The following is a 12,650-nucleotide window of genomic DNA, read 5'->3' on the forward strand; positions in this document are numbered from 1 at the left end:
ATGGGACACGGGTTTGTGCCCTGGTCCGGGAAGATACCACATGCCATGGAGCGGCTGGGCCCGTGAGCCATGGTCGCTAAGCCTGCACGTCCGGAGCCTGTGCTCCGCAACGGGAGGGGCCGCAGCAGTGAGAGGCCCACGTACCGCAAAAAAAAAAAAAAAAAAAAAAAAGATTATAAGTTTTGGGATAAATAACTTTGGCCAGGTATTTTCTTTTTGGGTTTAAGCAACTGTATTTTTGAGTGATACTGCATGGGAAAATTATCTTCTCAATCCAGACTTCCTGTGGATGAAGGCTCAACTGAGTAACCCCCAATTAAACTGTTCAAATCTTTTTAAACATTTATGTCAGGGATATCCCAATTTTGTAAAATGAATACATAAATAAGATATTTTGTACATATAAACCTATAAGAATTAAAATATGGTTAAAAATGTGTTTATGTGTGTGTGTGTATGTATGTGTATATATATATATCACCAAAAATGGTTATGGCTATTTCTGGTGAGTGGGATTATGGGTGATTTTAACTTTCATCTTATTCTTTTCAGCATTTTCTAATTTTTCCATAATGGACATGTGTGACTTTTATGAAGATAAAAAATACTTGTTACAAAAATGAGGTTTATAGGGCTTCCCTGGTGGCTCAGTGGTTGAGAGTCCGCCTACCGATGCAGGGGACACGGGTTCGTACCCCGGTCCGGGAGGATCCCACATGCCACGGAGCGGCTGGGCCTGTGAGCCATGGCCGCTGAGCCATGGCCGCTGAGCCTGCGCGTCCAGAGCCTGTGCTCCGCTATGGGAGAGGCCACAACAGTGAGAGGCCCGCATAATGCAAAAAAAAAAAAAAAAATGAGGTTTATAATATGAAATATAGATTAGAACGTAAGAGGTGATATATATTGGCCATGCATCCATTTATGAGTATTTTAGAAAATGGTAGATTACTCTCACATTGACTCTGAGCATTTGATTGGTGGGTGTACAAATTAGTAGATGATTTATATCCATGAAGACATTTAATTAATCTTATCAAGAAACCATCAGACTGGGGAGAAAATATGGCCTCACTACACGGACCAGGTAGCCAATAGGCTGCGTTTCAAACAGTGAATGAAATCAAAGCGATTCACTTCTTACCGTTGCATGTGACAGCGTGACTTTGCCAGGCCGTTGGACTATGAAAAATGGCCTGAAATCTTGGAAACAAAGGAATTAATTTTCTGAAAGCAGGGACCAATGAGGACTGAAAATGTTGAGCCCAGTCAAGAAAGGAAGATTAGAAGTATCTTTCTGTTGTGTTGTATCTTTTCGGTTCCCTAACCTGCCCCATCCCAGAAAAGGATATTTATTACTGCCAAAGACGATCAAGAACTTTTGTTTAAAGGTCAGAAGTGCTTGTGCTTTTGGGGTGAAGATCACACGATTCTGCAGTTAACATGTCACTGGTGCTGCTGGAAATAGGCAGACATGGCTCTCCAGGCCAAAATCAGCCCAGAGAAGGAGCTCCCGGAGGGGAGGAGGGCTGATTCCCTGGTCTTGGCCATCTGAGGAGGGTCTGGCCCAAAGCAGGTGATTGGAATTCTTTCTGTGGCCAGTGCAGTCAGCTGAGCGTCAGCCTGAGGGGACAGAGAAAAATCCAGGGTGGTCAGTATTATTGGAGTTCAAGAAATGCTGAGTCAGATCTGGAGACGGGAAGAGGACTGGATCATGTAGGAGAAGGAAATGAGTAATTATGACATATTCCTTTAAGCAATATTCCTAAATCCTAGGTCTTTCACTCTACGGCTGGCTGTTTTTTTTTTTTTTTTTTTTGCGGTACGCGGGCCTCTCACTGTTGTGGCCTCTCCCATTGCAGAGCACAGGCTCTGGACGCGCAGGCTCAGCGGCCATGGCTCACGGGCCCAGCCGCTCTGCGGCATGTGCGATCTTCCCAGACCGGGGCACGAACCCGTGTCCCCGGCATCGGCAGGTGGACTCTCAACCACTGCACCACCAGGGAAGCCCCGGCTGCCTGTTTTGAAGAGGTCAGTTAAGTATTTGGGCTTCTTTTAATATAGATATGAAAATACAAATTTCTTTTAAGAAGTAGAGAATCAATTCTTTTCTCTCTAGGAGGCAATATACTTCTACTGGAGCCAGACGGTCTGGGCTTGAATCTTAACCTTGGGTAAATTACTATACCTTAGTTTCCTCAATAGTAAAATGAAGAAAATCATCATAGTTACCTGATAGAGTTGTAGGAATGAGTAATGAGATAATCTGTAAAATATTTAGTGCAGTGGTCAGTCAATGCAAACTACCATCATTGTTGATATTACGAAGCTATGAAGAAATCCACACAGGGTGGACTCAGTGACCTACCCAACGCTGCGTGTCTGCCACGGTCAGCAGGTTGGCATTGCTGTGTGCATGTGTATCTAGCAGATGGCTCCTGAGTCCTCGCGCCCGGGCTGGGAGGCACTGTCATGAAATGGAATGAAGTAGAAAAGCAGCAGTGGGTCATGAGATCACGTTTCCTAAATGAAGGACAGACTGTGTGTACTCTATATTTGTATAGGAAACATGGAAAGTGGCATTATCAAATACTTCTCCATGATCTGGGTTATTTTTTGTGTTTGTTTTTGTTGAAGAATTGGATAGATTAGGTAGGACAGAGGGAGGGAATACTTAGAACAGTTTTGTGAAATCAGTCAGTTATTTCACATTTAGCTATTAGTTTTTGAGGCACCATAAATTATCCTACTACAGGATTGCCCAGATGATCAAATTACATGACAGATGGGGAAATGCTTTTTATAAAGTTAAAATTACGACATATACTAAAGGTATTTGTGTGATTTATTTTTATCATCTTGTACTTTGATTAGCTTATATCTTATAATGTGCTCTTATAATTTGATTAGACACACATTAGCTTTTTTTTTAAACATCTTTATTGGAGTAAAATTGCTTTACAATGGTGTGTTAGTTTCTGCTTTATAAAAAAGTGACTCAGTTATACATATACATATGTTCCCATATCTCTTCCCTCTTGCGTCTTCACATTAGCTTTTAAATTTACCTGAGTGGTCTAAGGAGCAGGAAGTAGAAAAATCACCTTTTAGGAAAATAAACAGTAATTCCATACCATCTCTGTGAACCTATCTGCACAGGACATTCAAACCCATTCTGGGGTCGCTGGGCTCTTCACTGTGAGGTCCTCAGCTATGTCTCCTTCTCTGTGTGCTGAGCCACAGCATCAGTGATGGTGAAGAACACCGATGACCCCAGGAACATCCCAAACACTCCCAGACCCTGCAAAAAAACACATTTGTTTTAGAAGCTTCTATTACTAAACGACAAGCCACTGTAGGTGAGGGACAGATCTTTTTCACCATTGTATCCCCAACTCCTAGCACAGTGTCTTGCACACAGTAATTTCCAATAATTGTTTGTTGACTGACTTACTGATTGAGTGAAGCTTGAGTTCTCAAAAATCCTAGTATTGCCTGAACTTCCCTTTTCAAAAATCCTGTGTGGGTTAAATCTTTGTTCTATAGGAAAGGTGTGTGTGTGTGTGTGTGTGTGTGTGTGTGTGTGTGTGTGTGTTGGGTGAGGGGAGGATAGCCTATTTTAAAAAGCACATTCAGTGGACTGAACTGGACAACTTCATGAGCCGCATTATGACTCCAGGGTCAGGGAAGGCAAGGTACTCTAGAAGAAAGAGTACACACTTTGGTACCAGATGAGTTGCAGGCTTAGCATCTGTAAGGAACAGTAAGGTAATGTAAATGAATGATGTGGACAGATGAAGGACGATAAGGAATAGTGGGAATTATGGTGTAGTAGTGATAACTCTGTGGCCCGTCTAAAGGGGCAGCTGTTCTTCAGCTCTAGCTAATTGTTGTTTTTCAGGAATGTAGTCCAAATTACCAGAACATCCAATTTTTCAAGAGGATTTAGAAATTCGTATTTTAATGTAAGATTCCCTGACCTTTGAAAACACTGCAGGCTAGATTCTACCAGCGGGCCCCCAATTTGCAACCTGTGAGCTAGAGAGATGGAGTCTGTATCCTGGCTCTTACTCCCTGTGTTTCTCTGGGTGACACCACCTCTCTGAGCCCCTGTTCTTTATCAGTGAAATTTAGGCCAATGATACCTACTTTACAGGGTGTCATGAGGTTCAGGAAGTGCAAAAGCACCTAGCACAGTGCCTGGTACCTGGTAGGTTCCTCTTATTATTACACAGTACACTCCATGAAGGCACCTGCAAACCCAGGGTTTTCCTGAATGCCTGCCTGTAAGTGACTGGCCACAAACACAGGGACTCAAGGGCCTGCTTATTACTCTCGATGAACTGAAAGCTAGGCTCTGAGCTTCCTTTTGCCTTTTCCCTTTTTTTTTTTTTTTTTTGCGGTACGTGGGTCTCTGACTGTTGTGGCCTCTCCCGTTGCGGAGCACAGGCTCCGGACGCGCAGGCTCAGCGGCCATGGCTCACGGGCCCAGCCGCTCCGTGGCATGTGGGATCTTCCCGGACTGGGGCACGAACCCATGTCCCCTGCATCAGCAGGCGGACTCTCAACCACTGTGCCACCAGGGAAGCCCGTGACTGCTTTTAAGTTACCCATATTTACAGTCCAGCTACTTACAGCAACACTAACATTTGCCTCCATTTTTAAAGAGGATATGCTTTGTGCTTCAGTTAGGATGCCAAAAAGAGAGAAGCCAACAAACTGTTTCGGTCCAGACCTCACAGGGTGTCTGCATCTTGAGGGTTTAAGGTTTGACTTTTAGATCTGCACATTGAAAACCTCAACTGATTTTTTTTTTTTTTTTTTTTTTTTTGCGGTATGCGGGCCTCTCACTGTTGTGGCCTCTCCCGTTGCGGAGCACAGGCTCCGGATGTGCAGACCCAGCGGCCATGGCTCACGGGCCTAGCCGCTCCGTGGCATGTGGGATCTTCCCAGACTGGGGCACGAACCCATGTCCCCTGCATCGGCAGGCGGACTCTCAACCACTGCGCCACCAGGGAAGCCCTCAATTGATTTTTATTAGGGTTCCCAGAGGGACCCCCTAGATTGTGCTAACCAAACTCATAGGGGACTGGTGGTAATTCAGGGCTGGTGAGAAAGGGCCGGTAATTCGATGTGTTTATTAATGGAAGATGGATCCAGCTAGAGGGCTGATTTGCCCTCTTCTTGGATTACTGAACTCAGGAATTTGGAATTTATTATGTACAGGGCACTGGGCTGGCCATTACCTCCTTTCTTCATGAGGATTTTCTATACCTGTGTGTGTGTGTGTGTGTTTGTGTGTGTGGTTTGTTGGCTTGTTTCATTTGATTGTAAAACTAATGTCATACACTTCCTGCGTTTGACAATCATCTCCCCTCTCTGTGCTTCATTTAATTAACGTGCATCTACTGAGGGCCTCCCACTGCCAGGCACTGCACCCAGGATGCCTGGTGATGACCGTCCTATCCATCCTATCCACCCCTCCATCTCTTTTGCTTTGTTACCAGCAATAGAACCCATTCTAATATTTTTTTCTCCTCAGCTGATACACTAACAATTTCCTTCTGACTGAGTTCAGAAGTCTAAATTAAGCATCCTATCCATCTCTCTTGCCCAGCAAGGAGCTTCAAAATAGAAAAGTTTTATGGTAAAGGGAGGGAGATGTGTAAAATTGAGTTGCAACTTATTTCTAATGGTATTACTACTCATAGTAAAGTATAGTAAATAACGATTAGACATCGTTAGTCATGTTTATTTATTTTTTTAGCAAATAGGGGTATTTTTATTATTTAATATTTCTTTGGACATAGCTCAAAGGCCTCTTCAAAGTCATGGAATTTGGGGCCTAGAAGGAACCTTAAGGCTCACATAATAAAAACTTATTTTACGGGCTCCCCTGCTGGTGCAGTGGTTAAGAATCCACCTGCCAATGCAGGGGACAAGGTTCGAGCCCTGGTCCAGGAAGATCCCACATGCCGCGGAGCAACTAAGCCCATGCGCCACAACTACTGAGCCCATGAGCCACAACTACTGAAGCCCGTGCGCCTAGAGCCTGTGCTCTGCAACAAGAGAAGCCACCGTAATAAGAAGCCCACACACCGGAACGAAGAGTAGCACCCACTCGTTGCAACTAGAGAAAGCCTGCGCACAGCAACAAAGACCCAACACAGCCAAAAATAATAAATAAATAAAAATAAAATTTATTAAAAAAAACCCAACTTATTTTACAACTGAAGGAACTGAGGCCCAGAGTGATTTGATGGCCTCATAATTTCTTAGCCAAGTCAAGACATTATTGTAATTTTTACCTGGAGTATCCAGTGGCTGAAAGACTGATTCTTTGTTCAAAAGCAGTTTCTATGTGCAGAATGGGCATATTTAGTCAGAATAAAATAAACATACCATCTGATAGGTGAGAAGGAAAATATTCTGTATATCAGAATTGACACCTGACAATTGTTACTGGTGCTTTGTTACCAAAAATAGAACCCATCCTAATATTTTTTTCTCCTCAGCTAGTGCACTAACAATTTCCTTCTGACTGAGTTCAGAAATCTAAATTAAGCAAGTAAAATAGAATCCTGCTGCACATCTGTGATGTAGGGGCTTAGTTCACAAGATATTTGGAGCTTCATTTCTAAGTGTTAGAACTCTGGTAAGTGTGTGTGCAAGTGTGAGATAATTGTTCTAATGAAATAAGATATAGGACATTGTAAAGTTGGATTAAACAAGTCTTTTCCCTTGAGATATATTCAGTAGCAATTAGGCTTTTTAGTTTTCTTCCTCCCTCCCCAAATATCACATTTTTATGGCTTAGGAAGGCTCAGTCTTTTCTTTCTTATTTAAGAAAGAAAAGAGGTAAGGCCTCTGGTAATTCTTCATACACTTCTGTTCCTCCTCTCAGCGATGCGGTTCCCTGTGCTCTCTCTCCACTCATACCTGGGATACATCATGGAGCAGCTGTATCACCTGGTGATCCTGCCCTTTCACGGAAATCCACTCCTAGGTCTGACTCTACGTGGCACGTGTGTGCACTACCACAGCTCTGTCAGCACAGGTTTGGATTGCTTTCTCATTTGTAATAACAGACAGAGTGGAACACTTACCCAGTCTTTGCAGGTACCTTCTGGATTTTTCTTAATGATGGGCTCAAGGTGTTTCAGAAGAATCTGACAAGCATTCTTGAAGGAGTAAAGAAATGAATCCTCATTAGAGAAGAGTGTGGTGGTTAGGATTTGAAAGAATATTGGTTGACAATTGCTCAGGTCAGTGAATGCTTTTGGGGTGCCTGATACTGACACATTGGGAACGCAGAGACAATACCAACACAGCCCCTGATCATGAGGAGAATATCAGTTATAGAGGGTGTTCTCCCTTCCTCACTCACTTCCTGTGAAACTATGAACTCAGCTGAATTTCTACTCTCAGATCCCCTTTCTAAGAATATTCATGTTCTTAATTCCTTCTTCTTTGTTTTTTCTACATTTTGGATTTATACCTTCTTTCGTATTTTCCAGCCATTAAGGTCTATGGAACAAAACATCCTATTTTCATTCAAATTTGTGCTCTTTAGTCTGTAACAATGACATGCCAGGATCCCTCTGGGTCTGAGATATTGTTCAACTGTCTGTCCAGTCTGTTGTCTGTTCATCCATCTGTCATCAAACTACTGCAGTGAAGGCCTTGGCTTTGAGCGTGAAGTGAGAAAATAATTAAATTTGTTTCTGTAATAACCTAGATCCACAAAGTTTATGATCCTTGATATAGAAACCCCAAACCCTAGAAGATGGATTAATGCCTAGTTTGGGCTGACAACTTCCATACACACAGAGCAGTTCCTATTTTGTGTTTGATTCTACCTAAAATTGGATCTCATGAACTTGAGGTTTCCCACCTTGTTCTGAGCAAAAATAGTCTGTTTTTTGATCCCCTAGGAGGTATCTCCACAAAGATAAGATGGATTTGAAAGTGGTTCCTCTTGGTAGCATAAGTGCAGTGTCCTGGGAGTGAGGCTATATGCCTCCCCAGAATGTCCCAGTGGAAAAAGTGGATAGTTTATAACAGAAACATGACAAATAGATATTACTTCAAAAGTACATGCAGTCAGATCTTTGAATTAGGAATATGAAGTCATGGTTCTATTCTGAACTAGTGAAAATTTAGCAGTCTTTTTTTACATTAGTTAGAAAAATAAGTACAAAGAAAAAGGATGAGTAGTCTGGTAGAACTCTACTAATGCAGACACTTTAACTGCACCATATCTACCTGGCTGGGGTTCTGTCGGCCTACCTGCCTGCAAGAACTTGTTTGTATCAAGGGAAACTTGCACAGGTCTGCATTAGTTGGTACCCAGATTTCTTTGTTCTGTGTCTCCCAGGGACACAGAAAATTTGTTCACCAAAATCCATTCTCCCCTTCTTCCATAGTAGCTGGGCCATGGTTTCCCACTGCTCTACATTTCGCCAACCTCCCCTGTTGTTGGACATGGCCTGAGACTGGTTCTGCTAATGGATGATGAGGGGAAGTGACTTGCATCCCTCCCAAGTCTGGCCTCCATGTTCTTTCCCTTCAGATCACCCAAGTGATGATGCTTAGGGCAACCTTGAAAGCCACGTGTTGAAGATGAAGGAATTGCCATCACACTCTGGGTGCTCGAATGACCGAATATTTCCTCTGGATTGTGTGCAAGAAAGAACTTTTGTTGTGTTGGAGCCATTATATTCTGGGTCTATTTGTCACCTCAGTTTAGCTTACTCCAATTAACACCCTCTCCTGGCATTTTGGTGACCCCAAGCCTATGTTCAGTGACACAGATAACTTCTCTGAATCCAACCACCGTGACTATGTCCAGCTAAGAAAACCAGAGATGTGGAGAAAGCACCCAGGAAAAGACAGACAGGAGGAAGCACATGCACGGCTCTGCCATTGACATCTGAGCCAATGGATGCTGCTGTAGCAATTGTATTAGATACCATGGCTGTACTTGTTTCAGAGATGTGCATGTATGACATGGGTATTTTTAATTCATGGCTGGCCACCTATGAGAAAAAGAAATAATTTCAAGTCTGGTAAGGACTTCTATGAAGACTTGAGTCATTATTTTTCTTAATTAAAAAATTACTATTTTTATTACATCCACAATATCCTTTAAAGCCTAAAATAATGTGTCTTTTAAGAATTAAAACCACTTTTTAGTAGGGCCTCATGCTAATTTTATTTTATTTTATTTATTTTATTTTTTATTTTGCAGTACGTGGGCCTCTCACTGTTGTGGCCTCTCCCATTGTGGAGCACAGGCTCCGGACGCATAGGCTCAGCGGCCATGGCTTACGGGCCTAGCCGCTCCGCGGCATGTGGGATCTTCCCGGACCAGGGCACGAACCCATGTCCCCTGCGTCGGCGGGCGGACTCTCAACCACTGCTCCACCAGGGAAGCCCTCATGCTAATTTTTAAAGTGTTTTCTTGGTAATATCCCACGGCAGTTCTTCTATTCAAATTTAGTGCATTTAGGATGTTAAGGATTTCCTTTTTTCTAAATTTTACATGTGTAGAGAATAGGCCAAGTTGAGATTATTCAGATTTACTTAGTGGCAGTGGCAGGAAGAGAGACAGAGATTAGATTGACTGACTCAGTTTGGTCTTAAGTCTGTTGGTATTGGTTATCAGATGAACTTGGAAGGACCCTGGGGGCCTGTCTTCTTTCTTGCCCTCATTCCCACCTTAATTTTAGCTTCCTCCCTCTTTTCTTCTATTTGTTCCCACTTGCTTATACTCCTCTAGTATGTGCTATTCACTTTTTCCTTTTCTGTGCTTTTCCTTCCATTTCTCCAGCAGACACATGTGGAAATTAAGATATTTAATCAAGAAAAAATGAAAAAGAAAGAAAGGGAGGGAAGGAAGGAAAAGGATATAGCACTGTTTTGGCCGATACTGTGTTTTAGTTTTTGCAAAAACACTTTCTCTAGATGTCTGCAGGCATGTACTTGTTCATACTTGCCAAGCTTCAGACTAATACTGTTCAGTGATTAAGTTTCCCCAGAAAGATGCAAAATGAGAAAGAAAAAGGACAATTTGATGAATTCTTGGTGATGAAAATCCAAAAGGAATTTATTGGTCCACATAACTGGGAAGGATGGAGGAGCTAGTATCACATATATCTGTATCTAGGGGCTTAGTGGTCTCATCTGGATTCTCCCACAGCCTCTCATATTTGCTTTTCTTTCTACGATGGCCATGTCATTTTCAACGGTAGACAGGTTTCATCCACGGCACAGAATTGCCTCTGACAACCACTGGCCTACAGCATAGTAGCTAAACTACCACAAGGAAAAATAGTTCCTTTCTCCTAACATGTACACATCAGTTCCAGGAAAGGACGTTGTTTGGCCTTGCTTGGCCATGTTTCTTCTTCCTGGACCAATCCCTGCAGCCAGCAGGGTTCAGGAACTATGATTGGTCAGATCAGGGTCCTGTGCCTATATATCTGTGGCAGGCATTGGGGCCAGGAGGGGGATGAGGTTAAAAGGTACCAGAATTGAGGAGTCTTTCAGAACTATATGGAATGTGGGAGGGGTATTCCAAAGGAGCTAAGAGGCTGGATAGTCAAAAGCTGCAGATGTGCACTATAACAATCTAGTAAATTAGTCATAAAGTTACACTTATTCAATTTAAAGCATTATTCTTTTTTTTTTTTTAAATATTTATTTTATTTATTTATTTTTGGCTGCGTTGGGTCTTTGTTGCTGCGCACGGGCTTTCTCTAGTTGCGGTGAGCAGGGGCTACTCTTCGTTGCGGTGCGCGGGCTTCTCATTGCGGTGGCTTCTCTTGTTGTGGAGCACAGGCTCTAGGCACGCGGGCTTCAGTAGCTGTGGCACACGGGCTCCGTAGTTGTGGCTCGCGGGCTCTAGAGCACAGGCTCAGTAGTTGTGGCACACGGGCTTAGTTGCTCTGCGGCATGTGGGATCTTCCTAGACCAGGGCTCGAACCTGTGTCCCCTGCATTGGCAGGCGGATTCCTAAGCACTGCGCCACCAGGGAAGCCCCCATTATTCTTTTTTTTTTATCCTGGGATTATATCTTCCTACTTTGGGTATATGTGTGTGTGTTAAGATATCCTTTAAAAATTATGGGATGATGACAGTTGATGAAATACTTGTCCTTGCTTCTCAAAACAATCCATTAGCCACCTGACATTATTGTCCAAATTTTAAAAATTATACATACTGGTCTCAAAATAGAAAAGTTGAGAAACGCCTACTCTAGGTAAGCCTACATGGTGTACCCACCACAGTGCTCTGGGGACACATCAATGGTGTTTTCACTAAGAACCATCTCTGTCCATAAACCTGGGCCAAGCTCCAGGAGTATCTGCACACGTGTAGGATTTCCACCACCTCAGCTATTCTATTTCATATGTAAGAAGTTTTTCAACTAAATAGTCAAGATCTTAGGGTTTGCATACAGGGAGTCATCATTGACTCTAAAATTAGTGCCACATGTCTGTCATGTCAACAATGTATAGAGAGATGAATTTTGTTTCTCTCACCTGTAGCATTTTGGTGTGAATACCTTGACCCAGTTCGTTGACTCCATGTGTGACCAATACAGACCCATCGGTGTAGATATGAACTCTTTGAAAGTCATTCCTCTGCTTAAATCCTCTGGCTGACCACTCAACCAGCTCCTTAAGCATTTGTAAGTGCTTGCACAGGTTATGTGCCAACCTGTGCTCAGCTCGACATGTAAAGACGAATAAGACGGAGTTCTTCCTCAAATAGCTCACAGCATAGTGGGGGGACAGGCTGGAGAGCAAGTCATTATTGTGTGGAATGTTCTGTGACATAATGGATGTGGCGGAAGGGGCTCTGGGAGAACAGATCCAGCTGCTTCTGGGGAGCCCGGGAAGCGTTCCCCCAAATGACAACTGAATGGAATCATAGAGGGAAGAAGGGTTCACCACTGGGCAAGGTGGGTGAAAACTCCCCATTGTCTGTAGGGGAAAGCCCGGCTCCTTACCACAATATGAGGCCCTTTGGGATCTGGTCTCTTGAACTTTCCCAGATTCATCCCTGTCTTTTCCCTCCTTGCTTCCAAGTTTGGCCTGACATCTGCTCCTTCCTGACCTGTACTCTTGCTGATGCTGTTCTCTCTTCCTGGCCTGCTCCCCAGCCTTCAGACCCTCACCCCAAGTCTCTATTCTGTGAAAATTTCCTTGAATGCTTCTCATTCCCCTCTGGGAAGGATCAATGACTCCTTCCTCTGCACTTCCTCTTACAGGGGTGTACTGGGTTGAATAGTGTCCCCTCCTACACCTCAAATTCATGTCCACCTAGAACCTCAGAATGTAACTTTATTTGGAAATGGAGTCTTTGCAGGTGTAATTAGTTAAGATGAGGTCATCGTGGGTTAGGGTGGGCCCACTAGGACATTGGCTAGTGTCCTTATAAGAAGGTCACGTGAAGATGGAGGCCACCATAAGCTGCAAGAGGCAAGGAAGTATTCTTCCCAGGAGACTTCAGAAGGAACATGGCCTTGCTGACACCTGTAGTTTGAACTTCTAGCCTCCAGAACTGTGAGAGAATAAATCTGTTGTTTTAAGCCACCAAGCCTTGTGGTACTTTGTTAGAGCAGCCATAGGAAACAAATACTGGTG

At 43.4% G+C, this 12,650-nt stretch overlaps 1 pseudogene across 1 annotated transcript in view; it reads right to left on the minus strand.

Moving 5' to 3' along the window:
* Positions 1-1,443: 1,443 nt before the first annotated feature.
* LOC307057483 (aldehyde oxidase 2-like) overlaps positions 1,444-12,650 on the minus strand; it is a 64,967-nt pseudogene continuing 53,760 nt past the window's right edge. The window contains exons 27-34 of the transcript in view: positions 11,544-11,626; positions 8,907-9,035; positions 7,100-7,178; positions 6,306-6,354; positions 4,633-4,750; positions 3,132-3,298; positions 2,366-2,464; positions 1,444-1,620 (exon numbers count right to left, since the gene is read on the minus strand). The product of the transcript in view is annotated as an aldehyde oxidase 2-like (transcript). The remainder of the gene's footprint in view (positions 1,621-2,365; positions 2,465-3,131; positions 3,299-4,632; positions 4,751-6,305; positions 6,355-7,099; positions 7,179-8,906; positions 9,036-11,543; positions 11,627-12,650) is intronic.

Source organism: Hyperoodon ampullatus (assembly GCF_949752795.1).
Source record: "Hyperoodon ampullatus genome assembly, chromosome: 8".
NCBI lineage: Eukaryota > Metazoa > Chordata > Mammalia > Artiodactyla > Ziphiidae > Hyperoodon > Hyperoodon ampullatus.